A 17,500-nucleotide genomic window follows, 5' to 3' on the forward strand; every position below is an offset into this window, starting at 1 on the left:
TCGAGTGATGTAAAAGAAAGCGTAAAAACCATGTCGAAATAAAATAAGACAGTCAAGAATATAAGTTTGCAAAGCACGTACGTACATCTATGACTGTGTTCTTTTTCCTTCTTTTTTTTTTTTTTTTGTCATTATTTTTTTCATTAGTCAGTGCGTGAGTGTTTATATGGCAGATTTCCTCTTTTTCTTTCTTTCTTTTCTATTTTTATCATTAGACATTTTGTAAGTCAGCTAGTCAGTGAGTGTTCATATGGTAGTTTCCTTCTTTCTTTTCTCTTTTTTTTTATTAGTCATTTTTCGAAGTCTGCCAGAGAGTGAATAATTCAAAGACAGTTTCTTTTCTTTTTTCCTTCTTTCGTTTCTCTTTTTTTATGAGTCATTTTCTTCTTTTCCTTCTCTCTTTTGTCTTTTTTTAATTAGTAATCTTTCCAATTGAGTCAGTGAGTGAATGTTTCTATGACAATTTCCTTCTTTTCCTTTCTTTTTCCCCTTTTTTTTCATGAGTAATCTTTCCAAGCCAGCCAGCCAGCCAGCGAGTGTTTCAGCGAGTGTTTCAGTGAGTGTGGTATTTCGTGACCGACTGACTGACTGGAGGCAAAACAAGCGACTCACGACACGCGGGTGAGGCAACAAGTCACGCTTCCTTGTGGCGCTTCGACTTAAAACACCTCAACATGATGAAGGTCTCCAAATTACTCTGCCATTTCCAGGACTGCAGGACTCTCTCTCTCTCTCTCTTACCACATTTCCGCAGAGAGAGAGAGAGAGAGAGAGAGAGAGAGAGAGAGAGAGAGAGAGAGAGAGAGAGAGAGAGAGAGAGAGAGATACACTATTAGCACTACTACTGCTGCTGCTACTACTACTACTACTACTACTACTACTACTACTACTACTACTACTACTTACTCCTACTACTACTACTACCAAAACCACAACAACACTCCAACCACTACCATCACCACCACCACCACAACACAACAACAACAACAACAACAATAACAACAACAACAACAACTACCACCACTACAAAAAACAATCCCAATAATAATAATAATAATAATAATAATAATAATAATAATAATAATAATAATAATAATAATAATAACTCCAGCAGGAAAGAGAAGGCCCGGGAAATAACGAGTTCTCGGAGATACTTCCTCCTGGCGGCGCTTGGCAATGATGCGTGAGTCAACGACACTTCGAAAGCCTTCCTCCTCCTCCTCCTCCTCCTCCTCCTGTTTCCTCTCCCCCATCCTTCCTGCTTTCTCTCTCTCTTCCTTCTTCCTCCTCCCTCTTCCCTCTTCCTTCAGTTGTCTGTCCACTCTTAACATCTTCCTTTCTCTTTCTAATCTTCATTCCTCTCTTCCTGATTTTTGTTTTCGTGTGTGTTTCATGGTCATATGTGGGTACTAGGAGGAGGAGGAGGAGGAGGAGGAGGAGGAGGAGGAGGAGGAGGAGGAGGAGGAGGAGGAGGAGGAGAAGAACAACGAAGAGACAGAGGAACACTAAAATTAGAAGATGTAGGAGACGAAACCGAACTTGAAATAAATAATAATAAGAAGAAGAATAACAAGAATGAAAATAAAAGGAAAAACAAATACAGAAAGTCACGAAACGGAAAACAAATCAAAGAAACAGAAGAAAAAAGTAAGAAAAGTCAGAAATAAGAAGACGAAATGAAGGAAACAGAAAAAAAAAAAATATGACGAATGCATAAAGAAAGAAAAAGAAAATAAAACAAGAAACAACGGATAATAAACAGAGACAAATGAAACACAAGAAGAAGAAGAAGAAGAAGAAAAAGAAGAAGAAGAAGAAGAAGAAGAAGAAGAAGAAGGAAAAAAAGGAGGTGATATTTCTAGTGAGCATTGGAATTTCTGCTTAATCATCTTGTGTACTGGAGAACGAAGCCATAGAGAGAGAGAGAGAGAGAGAGAGAGAGAGAGAGAGAGAGAGAGAGAGAAAGAGAGAGGCAAGGTACGACGCTCTTCTTCCTCCCTCTATCTATATTTATGTAACCTTGAAATTGGATTGTGTTATTTCTTACTCTCTCTCTCTCTCTCTCTCTCTCTCTCTCTCTCTGCCGTTATTAATCTTCCTTCTTTCTTCGGAATGTAAAATATGTTTCTTCTTCTTCTTCTTCTTCTTATTATTATTATTATTATTATTATTATTAATATTATTATCATTATTATTGTTATTATTACTGACGATGTTATTACTCTAGTCACAGGAAAGAAATGTATTGTCATGATTTGGAGATAATTTAATGTTCTATTGTTTTACGTTAGTTAGGTGAACAAATAATCTTGTCAGCAAATTAGTGGAGGGAACAAACTTGCTTCTTGATAAAACTGCGATGTCTTCATATTTCTGTCCATTTTCTTGTTTCTTTTTCTTTTTTTTGTGGAAATTGAAGCACGCAAGTTTTTTTTTGGTAACTCTATACTAGAGTACAGTTGCCTGCACACACACACACACACACACACACACACACACACACACACACACACACACACACACTAATAAAAGCAAATATGTCACTTCATAACAACAATGACACGAGAAAAAGACAAATAAATCACGTGACATGACAAATGATTCGCTTTTACACACACACACACACACACACACACACACACACACACACACACACACACACACACACACACACACACACACACACACACACACACACACACACACACACACACACACACACACACACACACACACTTCAAACACGCAACATTAACACAACACACACGTAAACAGAAAAAAGCAAAAAAGAGTAAAAAAAAAAAAAAACACAGGAACACATCAGAACACAAGTAACCACCCCACAAACATCACTAACACCAAACAGTCACACTAGAGCAACGCAAACACACCAAACTCTCATCAAATCAACAAGTACGTACACCAAGTATATACCTTCAGGAGAGCGAGTGAGCGAGCTGGGCGGCTGGAAGATGAGGAGGCAAGAACGGGAGGTAGTGGCTGTGCGCAAGGCGATCGTCAACTGTGTAGCGTCACTCACTGGTCTAAGAGGAGGAGATTCCCGCTTCCTCAGTTACCACCACCTGCATGTATCGCCTTGTATCTCCTGCCCAGAGCCTCGTAAACCCCCAAACAACACGCTAGGGACTAAATGAAGCTCTGGTAGTGTTCTAGGCTCTGTTTTCTCCTCGTAGGTAAAGCCAGCGACGTGATTTGAGGTTTGTCGGAGAAATGTGTGAACTGGCGACTCTGTGTGAACTTCCAGAGTCTGAAATGGTCTTTTTGCGGAGGCCTGTTGAGGGCGACGTGACTTGTGGGTTGGTCCTGCTGGGTGTTCATAGCGCACCGACGTCACGTTATATTTATTTCCTTTCCTCCTTTTCCTCCTCCTCTTCTTCCTTCTCCTCTCCCTAGTCACCCTTCTCTATCTCTTCTTCGTATTCCTTTTGTCTTTCCTCCTCCTCCTCTCTCTTTTCTTGACCCTTATAATACAAATATGAGTTTATATTTATTTCCTTCCCTTCCTCCTCCTCCTCCTCCTCCTCCTCCTCCTCACATTCTTCCTCCTCCTTTTCCTTAGTCATCCTCCTCTATCTCTTGGTTTTTCTTTTTGTTTCTCCTCTTTTTTTTCTCTTCTCCTCCTCCTCCTCCCTTTCTTCCTCCTCTTCCTTCTCCTCTTCCTCCTAGTCATCCTCCTCTATCGCTTCGTTTTTCTTTTTCTGTCTCTCATCCTTGTATTTTTTGTTCCCATAACACACCACCATGATTTTATATTATATTACTATTTCTTCTCTTCTTTTGTCATATCTTCTTCGTTCTTCTCTATCTCTTATTTCTCCTCCTCTTCCTTCTTCTTCCGCTACATCTCTTCTTCTTCTTCTATTCCCCACTTTACTTCTCTCTTGGTTTTCTTCCTTGTTCATATTTTCTATTTTTTCTTCTCAAAGTCTTATACAATTATCTCTATTTCCTCTCAAACTGTTCTTCATCCTTTCCCTTTCTTTCTATCCCGTTCGTTTTTTTCCTCCTCACTTCTTATTCCTTGCTTTCTCTTCCTCATCTATATTTTTCCTTTCTTTTTCTTCCTTATCTCTATTCTTCTCTATTTTCACTCGTTTCTTCTTTCTTTTCTTTTTTATTATGCTTTTTTAAGTTTCACTCTACTTCAATTCCTTCACATCCGTTTATTCGTTTCTCTTACTCCCTTTTTGTCTTCAATTCCATTATTGCTTCTTCTTCTTCTTCTTCTTCTTCTTCTTCTTTTTCCTCCTCCTCCTCGTCCTCTTTCTCCTCCTCCTCTTCCTCTTCCTCTTCCTCTTCCTCCTCCTCCTCCTCCTCCTCCTCCTTCTCTTCCTCGTCCATTACCAACACGCGGCCACCTCTTCACGATGTACCACCACCATCACCACCAACATCACCACACACACACACACACACACACACACACACACACACACAGTAGGCATACCGTATCACATTTCTTCATTCACTACATCACCACCACCACCACCACTACTATCATCATCATCATCATCATTAAACACACTATAGAATTTACGTATGAATATTAATGGTTGAGAGAGAGAGAGAGAGAGAGAGAGAGAGAGAGAGAGAGAGAGAGAGAGAGAGAGAGAGAGAGAGAGAGAGAGAGAGAGAGAGAGCAATAGGAACTAAACGATTAACAAGCAACAAAAGATAACAAAGAGGCGGAAAGAGAGAGAGAGAGAGAGAGAGAGAGAGAGAGAGAGAGAGAGAGAGAGAGAGAGAGAGAGAGGAAGGAAGAAGGGAGAATAAAAGAGGAAGTAGGAGGGAGACAAGAATGGAGGAAGGGAGGGAGGGAGAGGAAAGGAGGAAATGAGGAGGGAGAGGAGGAGGAGGAGGAGGAGGAGGAGGAGGAGGAGGAGGAGGAGGGCCCTGTAACCTCTGACCTACCTCCCCTTCCTTATTATTCCCCTCCCTCCCCTCCGTCCCCCTCCTTCACTCAACCACTTCCCTTTAGTAAATGTCCCTCATCAAAGAGAGAGAGAGAGAGAGAGAGAGAGAGAGAGAGAGAGAGAGAGAATGAGGAATCACAGGTGACGCAAGGAAGGACGAGGAGGAAACATGTCCTTCTCACAGATATAAAGTTACACCTGCTTCCAGCCTGTCACCTGTGCTCTCTCTCTCTCTCTCTCTCTCTCTCTCTCTCTCTCTCTCTCACGCTGATTATTTACATCATAACATAACCTCAAAGATTCAATTAATATGAGACTATACAAAGCCGTTTTCTGTTGGACCACATGAACATCAATTCCAGTCAAGTCATCCTGGAAATATGCCTCGTTTTCTCTCACGCTCCGTAACGTTTTCTCTCACACGTTTTCTCTGAGCCCGCCCTCCCTGTTGCTTCTCTTCTCGCCGCATCAACCCTGACCACAATAATATCGCCACAACCACACTGATCGCTGCCACACTAGCCACACCAACACCGCAAGTTTGGTCACGGAGAAAACTGTCAGTGGCGTTAAGAGAAACTCGATTGTCGTACCAGAAACACAATAAAATCATCGTAAAGTATATTTTTTCCTTTTTTCCTCCTTTGGTTGTTGTTTTATCATAGTTTGCCATTAAAAGGTCCAGTTTTTCGTCATTATTTTCCTATATTGCTACTGTGAGAGGAGAGTTTCAATGGTTATTACTACTGATATTATTACCACCACTATTTCTATTAATATCATCACCACCACCATCATCATCATCATCATCATCACCACCACCACCACCACCACTATCACTGTTCTGGTTAAACAGGTTAGCACAATATATATAAGTAGTTTTCAAGGTTGATTTTGAGCGTTATATATGCATAATCTCTCTCTCTCTCTCTCTCTCTCTCTCTCTCTCTCTCTCTCTCTCTCTCTCTCTCTCTCTCTCTCTCTCTCTCTCTCTCTCTCTCTCTCTCCTTGTTTATGCACGGGGAGAAAAGACATGGTTTCTATTCAGTCATGCAAACAGTCAGGCACGAACAGACCATTCATGCAATCAGTCAGTCAGTTAGTCGGTCGGTCGGTCGGTCAGTCAGTCAGTCAGTCAGTCAGTCATTCAGTCAGTCAGTTAGTCAGTTAGTCAGTCGGTCGGTCGGTCAGTCAGTCAGTCAGTCAGTCAGTTAGTCGTCACATTAACCCCTTCAATACTGGCACAAATTTTTTTTATCTTGAGATTTGTGTAAGATTAAACAATTTTCTTGACATTAGGAGGAGTCTATGGAGCTCAGAGGATTAATGGTCACAGTCTTCACTAGTTTAATCCCACATATAAGTTTCTGAAGCTGTAGAAAATCACCAAATAGTAAGCAGAATGAATGTGGAAACGCGTCATAGCACTGAAGGTATTAATGAGTCAGTTTCAAAGACTTTCACCGTGATTGGGTTTCTAAATTTCTACTGAAGGGTTATGAGGTGACGGGATGAGCTATTGGGGTCATGCTCTCTCTCTCTCTCTCTCTCTCTCTCTCTCTCTCTCTCTCTCTCTCTCTCTCTCTCTCTCTAATCATCATCACCATTTATCGTTCATCTTCTATTTTTTTCTTTCCTTTGTTGTCTGGCGGTGTCCCATTACGGTGTCTGTGTCAGCATGGCCCTTCACTTCACATGGCCTGTCTTTAACATATTGCTCTCTCTCTCTCTCTCTCTCTCTGCGGCGGATCATTTTCATATACCACAGAGATTAGTTGAGTTCTCTTTACTAAAAACAGCTGTCAAGTCAATCATCCTCGGTAGATATGTCAAGAAATTGGGCAAATTAATGACGTTTTTAATCTTTCCAGGATCATGGCGCGTTTTCTTATTCATTCTGCTTACTATTTGCTGATTTTATACAGCTTCAGAAACTCATGTGGCGATTAGAATAGTGAAGACTGTGGCTATGAATCTTCTGACCTCCATATGCCCTTCTTAATGTAAATAATATCGTCTAATCGTATTAAAAAAATTCATGGTAGAAATGCGTCCCAATACTGAAGGGGTTAATCTCTTCAGTTAATAAAATCTCTGTAGACTCTTCCCAATATCAATAGAATCGTGTTAATGAAATTCCCCCAAAAAAACATGGTAAAAATGCGTCTCAGTACTGAAAGCATTACATCCCCACGCTATTAAACTCGCAGGAGATCAAATACTACACAACCAAGACATATCAGAGCACAGAGGAAGTATCCCAAACAAATATTTATGTTTTACCTCAAAAGCTCAATTTTCTTCCAATATTGTCAAACGTAGAAAATCAGTAATAAATAGGGGTCACCATGCAAGTTTACACAAATACACCTTGAGATAGACATTTGAACATTTTATCACATATATCATTGAAACCTCATGAGCTCAAGACTAACACACACACACACACACACACACACACACACACACACACACACACACACACACACACACACACACACAAGGACCGTGTTTAGAAGACAATATCCATAACCACACCGGAATAGAATGAGAGAGAGAGAGAGAGAGAGAGAGAGAGAGAGAGAGAGAGAGAGAGAGAGAGAGAGAGAGAGAGAGAGAGAGAGAGAGAGAGAGAGAGAGAGAGAGAGAGAGAGAGAGAGAGAGAGAGAGAGAGAGAGAGAGAGAGAGAGAGAGAGAGAGAGAGAGAGAGAGAGAGAGAGGAGGAAGGAGAGTAAGAAAGTACGAAAAGAATAAAACAAAGAAAGAATGAGAGAAGAGAGGAAGAAAAGGAAAAAAGAAGAAAGGAAGAAACAATGAAGAAAAAATAAACAAACTAGAAATGAGAGAGAGAGAGAGAGAGAGAGAGAGAGAGAGAGAGAGAGAGAGAGAGAGAGAGAGAGAGAGAGACAGTCGTACATAATTCAAGGAAGAAAGAAACAGGAGGAGGAAGACACTATTTGGGGAAAGAAAGTAAAAAAAAAAAAAAAAAATGGAGAGAAAAATACAGAGAACCAGGAGAAGGAGGAGGAAGAAGAGGAGGAGGAGGAGGAGGAGGAAGAGGAAAAGGAGGAGGAAAGCAACAAGGAACACCATGGCATACCAGCAGGAGGGAAATAGAAACCGTTACAAAGAGACCAAGTAGAGAACACCCCACTGTCACACACACACACACACACACACACACACACACACACACACACACACACACACATACCTGGCTTGTCACATCCCTCGTCTCGTCTCAAACACCTCATCTCATCTCATCTATACAATTTTCCCACGTACACACACACACACACACACACACACACACACACACACACCACACACTCTCTCTCTCTCTCTCTCTCTCTCTCTCTCTCTCCACTTGTCTAAGGCGGAGAAAGGAGAGAAGAGAGAGGTGAGTGGAAAGAAACATTGGGGGTCTGGAGGCAATCTACACAAGTCTGCCAGGAAACAATAGCCAGACAGAAAACGTGGTCCAATAACAAAAGCTTGAGAATAACAGCTCAGTGACACAGCAAGGAGGAAGGAGGAGATAGACGTGGTATAGTTGGTACTTGTTTAATTTCTGTGGCTCTCTCTCTTTATCTCTCTCTGTGTGTGTCTCTTTGTATATCTGTCTGTCTGTCTGTCTGTCTGTCTGTCTCTTTGGTAAGTTATCGAAAAAATGGTGTAAAAAGAAGTGATTTGTGGTGAATAAGGGAAATTAAAAAAGGAGAAGAGCAGTTGTTGTTTTCTTAGTTTATGTATCCACTAACGCTCGAAGAAGGAGAAGAAGAAGAAGGAGAAGAAGAAAAGGAAAGAGTTCAGACACATAATCAACTCGTTAAAATTTTCTCCTTGGATTCAAAGTCGAAAAAGCTGAAAAAAAATTACGCATAAAAAAAAAACTATAAATAAATAAACACTTCATATCAAACCTACCTTAGTATATATATAAAAAAAAAAACGAAAAAAACGAAAAAAAAATATATACGACAAAAGATTTACGGCGAGGAAAAAATCAACAACAACAACAACAACAACAACAACAACAACAACAACAGGAGGAGGAGGAAGCACCAATCCTGTACAGTCAAAGGTAAACAAAGGGATGCTTACCTGTAAACATCGCGTCAATGCCCTCGCCCCTTGCTGCTGAATGAGAAGTAAACAAAATGAAGGAGGAGGAGGAGGAGGAGGAGGAATCGAGGGCGTGGGCTCTTCCAATGACGTCATGAGCACAGCGGTGACGTCACAGCTACGCTTACACTCACCTGTGGGAAGAAAATAATTGGTCTCATTACCTTAGTTTACCTGGAATTTCTATTTTTTTTGGAGAGAGAGAGAGAGAGAGAGAGAGAGAGAGAGAGAGAGAGAGAGAGAGAGAGAGAGAGAGAGAAATACACTCATTCCCTCCTTTCACTCTCACCTCAACATTTTCACCTTTGTCATCTTCATTTCACCAAAACCAATGCCTCTCCTTCCTCCCTCCCTTTCCCTCCCCTTCCTTCTTTTTTTTTCTTTTCCTTCTTTTCTTTCCTCCTCCCCTACCCACAATATATCCCCTGTCTCCTCCTTCCTTCCTTCCTTCCTTCCATCTTCTCTTTCCTCCCACACCTTTCCAATCGTCCCTTCCTCAGCACCTTCACCATTTTCCCTTCACACTTTGGCCTCTCATCCTACCCTGCCACCCACCCTGCCACCCTTCCTCCCTCCCTCCAGGCGTCCCTCTCAAGGTAAATATTGACTCGGTTCAGGTGAGTCTTTAGTATTCAGGCTCAGGTAAGGTCGCCGCTCACCTGTGTCTTACCTTACCTTACCTGTAGGAATGTGTACGTGTGACTATGTAGACATGTGTGTGTATCTGTGTGCGTGTGCGTGCGTGTGTGTGTGTGTGTGTGTGTGTGTGTGTGTGTGTGTGTGTGCTTTGATTAAGTGACTCAGTTTTTTTTTCTTTCTTTTTGTTTTATTTCTAGTGTTTTGGTGTGTGTGTGTGTGTGTGTGTGTGTGTGTGTGTGTGTGTGTGTGTGTGTGTGTGTGTGTGTGTGTGTGTGTGTGTGTGTAGTCTTATACATATTTTTTCTTGGACTTACTCGCTTATGTAATGTGTGTTTATCTATCGAAGTGTTTGTTTGTCCAGTAATTCATTGACATCATTAGTGAACGCAGCATTAATTAATGGCCGACTCTCTGTATCAATGATTCAATTTACTAATCACACCCGTTCGTCTGTCTAACATCAATCATAATTATGTTTTTTTTTTTTTTATATACATCACAAACTCTCTCTCTCTCTCTCTCTCTCTCTCTCTCTCTCTCTCTCTCTCTCTCTCTCTCTCTCTCTCTCTCTCTGTTCAATGCACCCTTCTTCCTTTAATCAACAATACTTTCATCTTTTTCCTCATCTCTCCAATCCTCCTCCTCCTCCTCCTCCTCCTCCTCCTCCTCCTCCTCCTCCTCCTCCTCCTCCTCCTCCTCCTCCTTCTCCTCTTGCCCTCCTTCCTTCATTCCTCCCTCATTACCCTCCATCACCACTTAGCTCACTTCATGTCAACAAAAACTCCCCCACACATTCTCTCTCTCTCTCTCTCTCTCTCTCTCTCTCTCTCTCTCTCTCTCTCTCTCACACCACCCACCTCTTACCCATTCCTGGTGTGAGTGACTGTGTATGCATCATTAGTTTACTGGGTCTCTCTCTCTCTCTCTCTCTCTCTCTCTCTCTCTCTCTCTCTCTCTCTCTCTCAAGGAAGCAAAGGCAGAAATCTAGAAACCAGACAAGAAGAAATAAAAGAAGGGAAGAAGAAAAGAAAGGAAGGAAGGAAGGAAGGAAGGAAGGAAGGAAGGAAGGAAGGAAGGAAGGAAGGAAGGAAGGAAGGAAAGGCATGAGTGAATGAATGAAGGAATGAAAGAAGAAGGAGAGAAGGAAGGAAGGAAGGAGTAAAAGGAAGTAAAGAAGATGGTACGAAGATGAGAGAGAGAGAGAGAGAGAGAGAGAGAGAGAGAGAGATAAACAACTCCCCGGAGAGAAGGTGATGTGTGTCTTAGCTATAGAGCAAGGCATTAGTAATACTCTCTCTCTCTCTCTCTCTCTCTCTCTCTCTCTCTCTCTCTCTCTCTCTCTCTCACCTGTGGCTTTATTTAACCCTCGACAAGGCAACTTTAAGAATTTCTAGACCTTCTGTAGTCTAACCTTTCTTTCCTCCTCCTCTCTCTCTCTCTTTTTTTTTCTCCCTCTCTTTATCTCCCTCCCCTCTCTCTTCACTCCCTCCTTCCCTCCTTCCCCTGCGCCATTCATCCCGGCAGGCCAGGCAAGGGGGGCCTTCACAACAGGGAAATGGAAGGGAAATAGACGGGTGGAAATAGCTGGGAGGTAGATGTATAGAGAGAGATTCAATTGATTTCTTTATTCTACAGTGTATTGTCTGAGAGAAAAGTGTTTTTAAATTTTTTTACTTTTTTTTACGTTTCTCCGTTGATTTTTCTCTTTCTCCTTTTTTCTTTTTTTCTTCTTCTTACTCTTACTCTCCCCTCGTGTTTTTTTCTTTTTTCTTTATTTCGTTTTTTCTTTTCCTTCTCCTTGTTTCTTAATGCAGTAACGATAAAAAAAAACAATCACAGCAACAACAACAACAACAACAACTACGATACCACCACTACTATACCACCACCACCACACCACCACCACCACTATTACTACTACTACTACTACTACTACTACTACTACTACTACTACTACTACTTTCACTATCCTTGTATCAACACTGCCCATATACGTATATCTACAAAGTCACACACACACACACACACACACACACACACACACACACACAGAGGGAAGAGCGTGGCATAAGGTAGGTAATAAGAACACGAAGAGAAGAGAGAGGAACTAATAAAAAAAAGGAGGATGAAGGAAAGAAGGAGAAAAAAGAACTGAGCTAGGAAAGGAATGGAAAAGAGGGAAGGAGTGAGGGAATTGTGGGATGTGGTTATGGGTGAGGGGAGAGGGTGAGGGAGAGGGTGAGGGAGATGAGGGAGTCGTGAGGGCGATGATTAGGCATACTTTATGAGGCGTTGAGGGAAGTATGTGAGGGTGGGATGAGGGCATAAATGATAATGAACGTGGGAGGAGGAGGAGGAGGAGGAGGAGGAGGAGGAGGAGGAGGAGAAAAGGCGGAGGAGGAGGAAGACGACGACGATGACGAGATAAAAAGAGTGAAGGAATAATAAACAGAAACGGAAAGAGTAAAAGAATAGGAACAAAATGAAAGAAAGAAGAAAAATAGAAAAGAAAAGGAAATATAAAAACACATATGAATAAAGAAAAAGGGAGAACAAGAAAGGAAAAGGCAGATAGAAGGAATGCACTAATAACAGATACTTAGAGCAAATTGAAGGAGGGAGAGGAGGAGAATGGGAAAAAGGAAGAGAGGATATGGACAAATGGATCTTCGGAGGGTAGAGAGGAAGGGGAAGGGAGGAAAGAGGGGAGGAAAAGGGAGGGAGGATAAAGTAATGGAACGAAGCACGGAATAAAGATAAGGAGCAAAGGACAAAGGGATAAATATAGAGAATAATGGATGAAAGAAGGAGAAAAGGAGGAGAAAGGAAAAAGAGTAATGAAGACAAATATAAAATGAAGACGAGAGAGAGAGAGAGAGAGAGAGAGAGAGAGAGAGAGAGAGAGAGAGAGAGAGAGAGAGAGAGAGAGAGAGACATCACGTAACTGCTCCAAGAAATCCAATATTACGTAAGAGAATAAATCCAGTACTGAGGTCACGAGGTATAAAGTTGAAGCCAATAACACTCTCTCTCTCTCTCTCTCTCTCTCTCTCTCTCTCTCTCTCTCTCTCAGCCTTGACCCGAACGTATGACCTTGATGAGCATTGATTTTTCTCTCCAGGTATTACTTCTTTCTCTCCTTTAGTTTCCTCTCTCTCTCTCTCTCTCTCTCTCTCTCTCTCTCTCTCTCTCTAGACCCGTACTGTTCCTTCCCACATCCGCTTTATTTTCCCCCCTCCTTACTCCTCCTCCTCCTCCTCCTCCTCCTCCTCCTCCTCCTCCTCCTCCTCCTCCTCTTCCTCCTCTATCTACTTTAACCCTAGATTACCTTTCCTCTCTCTCAATTTCCCATTTCCATTCATAGTTTCTTCCCTTCTTTATCATATTTTCCTCTTCATCTTATTTTTTTTCGCTTTCTCCTCCACCAACAGCATGAGGAAGAGACAAACACTATCTAATCTCTCTCTCTCTCTCTCTCTCTCTCTCTCTCTCTCTCTCTCTCTCTCTCAGGAAGGTACTTGCAATCCTCGCTTCATTAACAGGAGTGGCAAGGCAAGGCAGGGAAAATATGGCGGGTGGTGAACTGGTTTACTGAGAGAGAGAGAGAGAGAGAGAGAGAGAGAGAGAGAGAGAGAGAGAGAGAGAGAGAGAGAGAGAGAGAGAGAGTATAGTCACATCTCTCCGACTAAAGTTAAACCTCCCATGCCAGAATCATATATGAGGTGCGACAGCCCAACCACGTCCCTGCAAACCACAGCCAACCACCTCCCTCCTCTGCCAGCCACCCAACCAGCCAGCCATTCAGCCGCCACCCAGGTCTTCCCTCACCAAAGACCCACCTGGTGCCTTCATACCCTCACTTCTCAACATCTTACTCTGAAATACTTTGTCAAAATCTCAAAATACTTTCAAAACACTCCATACTGTTATTCAAGAGAGACATATCTAATATTTTTTGGACGAGAACCAGAGTCTGTTTGGCTTTTGAAAATATTCGTGTTATACTTTCCAATACTCTCAAAAGGCTCCACACGGTTATTCAAGAGTTCTTTTTGACGGCTCTAGTGACATATCAAGTATATTTTCACATGGTTAACTTTAAAAACAGTCTTGAGAATCCGGGTCAGTTTGGCTTTTGAAAATAGTCGTGGTGTGAGAGGAAAGGGTCCAAAACTCTTAAAAGGCTCCACATGGTTATTCAAGAGTGCTTTTTGGCAGGTCTAGTAACAGATCAACTATATTTTTTACCTGATCATCGTAAAAACAGGGTCTCAAAAGGCTGCATACTGTTATTCAAGAGTGATTTTTCTGGTTCTAGTGACAGATCAACTATATTTTTACATGGTTAACTCTAAAAGCACTCTTGATGACCCGGGTCTGTGTAGGTTTTGATAATAGCAGTAGTTCGTATACCCTTCTCAGACAGATACCTACCATCACACCCCTGAGAGCTATATTTACCATACATTAGAGGGTCCTGACAGTACAGTTACGTCATAAAGACCATAGACTTATTGCACTCTCATTATCTACAGGGACACCTTGCCACACCTTGCCACACCTTACCACAGCAAGGCCATACATCTGAAATAACATCACCTATCAGAAACGCATTTGTAACCTGCCTAGACCATTACCACATATATTCAGAACATGGTGGAGTTTCTAGACTAAATAATACTGGCCATATCAAATTTGCAGCCACTTCAGATCAAACCAAACCTGCTTAAACCAATTTGCACCTTCTTCATATCGCACCACGTCTGCTAATCCTTATCGACACTTCCACACAAACACAAACCTGCTGAAATTGCATCTAAGTATCTTTCATACCACACCACTATGTAAAATCAAGTACCATTTCTTTATTTACACCATATGGGGTTCTCACGGGTGTTTACGGAATGTGGTGTGGTGTGGTGTGGTACGGCGTGGTGTGGCTGTGAACAACTACGATAAAAAGTGAACAATATATTAATACTGCGGTGGAGGAATTTTATCTATCTCCTCCAGGCCACAGCTACACCTGCCCAAACACCACCACACTTCCCCAGCCTCCCTTCTACACCTGTATGACTAAACCACACCTACACCATCCCCACATACTCAAGCTTTCACCTATTTTCCACACAACACCTGCAGAACTCTCGAGGTACACTACACCTGCCCAACCGCACCTGCCAAGCCACAGACACCCCACACCTGCCAGACAAAGGCGTGGCAGGTTCTCACAGTTGACCTTCCTCTCTATTGATTATCCTTGGCTGTGTCCGTCCACACCTGCTGCAGTACACACACACACACACACACACACACACACACACACACACACACACACACACACACACACACACACACACACGCTGTCTGACCTACTTCACTCTACACTCTAGTAACTTTAATGCGCTCAGCTGTGTCACGTGACCTCTCCACCCACACACTATCACTGTTACCACCACCACCACCGCTGCCGCCTCCACCACCACCACCGCCGCCGCCGCCAGTAGCATAATAGCAACAGTGGCGGGAACAAGAACAATAATAATAATAACAACATCAACTACTACTACTACTACTACTACTACTAGTACTACTACTACTACTACTCCTACTACTAGTACTACTACTACTACTACTACTACTACTGCTACTACTACTATTGCCCATTGCCTTTCCTCTATATCAAGAAGATAAAATAGTACTGTAATAGTAGAAGAAAAAGAAGAAGAAGATGAAGTAAAAGAGGGAAAGAAAAATAAGAACATGATGTAAGAGGAGAAAAAAAAAACCAGACATAGAGAGAAAAAAGAGAGAAGGTAGAAAAAGAGAAAGAGAAGAAAGAAGGAGGAAGAAACTAACCATTCATCTCTAAAAGGAATGTTCGAGGTATGGCAACGACCTTCACCACCACCACCACCACCACCACCACCACCAGGACGGGGCGGCATGGGCTGTTATCTTTAAGTTTAATATTAGCCCGAGGGTGGCGTCTGGCGGCCACGCTGGGCTGCTATATGTGGACGAAGATCGCGTGCATTGAGATAGGTTGCGGAGGTCAAGACAGGTGAGAGAGAGAGAGAGAGAGAGAGAGAGAGAGAGAGAGAGAGAGAGAGAGAGAGAGAGAGAGAGAGAGAGAGAGAGAGAGAGAGAGACTGTCTGACTGTGTGGCTGTGTGTTGTTGTGTTGTGTGTTGTTGTTGTTGTTGTGTTGTGTGTGTGTGTGTGTGTGTGTGTATGTGTGTGTGTGTGTGTGGGCTCTGTTTTGCCTCTCCTCGCCTCTCGTGTCCTCTCAAGGCCGAGCGTGCTGAGCCTTTCATCTTCCCTCCTCCTCCTCCTCCTCCTCCTCCTCCTCCTCCTCCTCTCTTCTTTTCCATTCACTTTACCGTCTTCCACTCCTCCTCCTCCTCTTCCTCCAGGCATCCTTTCATTCCTCTTATTTACCTTCTCCATTTCACTTCTTTTCATTTAACAAAAAAAAAAAAAAAAGAAAAAGAGAAGCAGCATGTAAATATTGAAAGAGCAATCGGATCTCTAAATGAAGAAAGCAGCATAACACACACACACACACACACACACACACACACACACACACACACACACACACAAACACACACACACACACACGTACTAATACAAGTGAATGGCGATAAGAGTAATGAAGGAGGTACTGTACAGGAAATGGAAAGGAAGTAGAGAGGGGAAGGGAGAGAGAAGACTTGAAGAGGAGGAAGGGGAGGAGGGGAGGGAGGGAGGAAGAGAGGTAGGGTTAAACGGGAGGATGTTAAAGTACTATATAGATAAAGAGAGGAAGGGAGGAGGAAGAGAAGAGAAAAGGAAAATAAAGGAAGGAGTGAAGGATTAAGAGAGAGAGAGAGAGAGAGAGAGAGAGAGAGAGAGAGAGAGAGAGAGAGAGAGAGAGAGAGAGAGAGAGAGACTGGAAAAGGGACGGAGAAAGGTAATACAATATGTTAATTAATTAAGACAAGTATATTTGAGCGGGAAAATAAAGCGTCATTTTGTGGCTTTTAAGAATAATTGGATGAGAGAATACGAGACGATAATTTGAGAGACTAATGAGAAGAAAATGTAAAAGTTAACAATAATCTGCCATTTTTTCATATTTTTTTCAGACTGGCATGCAATCAGTCGCCATGACACCTAAATTATAGAGGGGAAACTCTGCCCAAATCGATTATTTTTCCCCCTCTCTTTTCCACTACTGCTGCAAATGGCTGACGGCACATTACAAGAGGGGAAAGTAACAGCGCAGGCCTCTCTCTCCCCTCTCTCCTCTCTCCCTTTCCTCTCTGTTTCCCCTCTATTTCGTCATCTCATCACCCCCTTCCCCTCTCTTCTATTTTCCCTTTTGTCCATTATCCTCGTCTTCCCCTTATTTCATGGTGCCTTTCCCCTCTTTGTCAACTCTCCCTGTTTCCTTTTCCTCTCTATTTTTATTATTTTCCTGGTTAAATACCCTATTTTTCCCCTCTTCTTGTTACTATCGTTACCTTTATTGATGTTTTTCTTCTAATATTTTTTTCTCTCTTCTCTTTTTTCTCTTTTTCCTTCTATTTTTTTTTCTTTTTCTGGCTAAGTACCTTATTTTTTCCCTCTCTCTGTTACTATCGCTACCTTTATTTATATTTTTCTTGTATTTTTTTCTTTTTCATTTCCTTGTTTACTTTCTATACTCTTGTTCTTGTTCTTTTTTTTAATTATTTTTCTTTTGTTTCTATTCTCATCTTTTCTTTTCGTTTTCCGTCTTTTATTACCTTCATTCATGTTTCTATTCTCTTTCACTCA

General features: G+C 42.0%; 1 protein-coding gene across 22 annotated transcripts in view; it reads right to left on the bottom strand.

The window, feature by feature from the left end:
• LOC123499994 (actin-binding LIM protein 3-like) overlaps positions 1–17,500 on the bottom strand; it is a 222,757-nt gene that overhangs the window by 181,052 nt on the left and 24,205 nt on the right. The window contains exon 1 of one of the 22 annotated variants that reach the window (XM_045248561.1): positions 2,935–3,077. The exons of the other annotated variants lie outside the window; for them this stretch is intronic. The gene's annotated coding sequence lies outside the window, so the exon portion shown is untranslated. Of the gene's footprint in view, positions 1–2,934; positions 3,078–17,500 lie in introns of those variants that run through there. 22 annotated transcript variants of the gene reach the window in all.

Source organism: Portunus trituberculatus, chromosome 50 (genome assembly GCF_017591435.1).
Source record: "Portunus trituberculatus isolate SZX2019 chromosome 50, ASM1759143v1, whole genome shotgun sequence".
Taxonomy (NCBI): Eukaryota; Metazoa; Arthropoda; class Malacostraca; order Decapoda; family Portunidae; genus Portunus; species Portunus trituberculatus.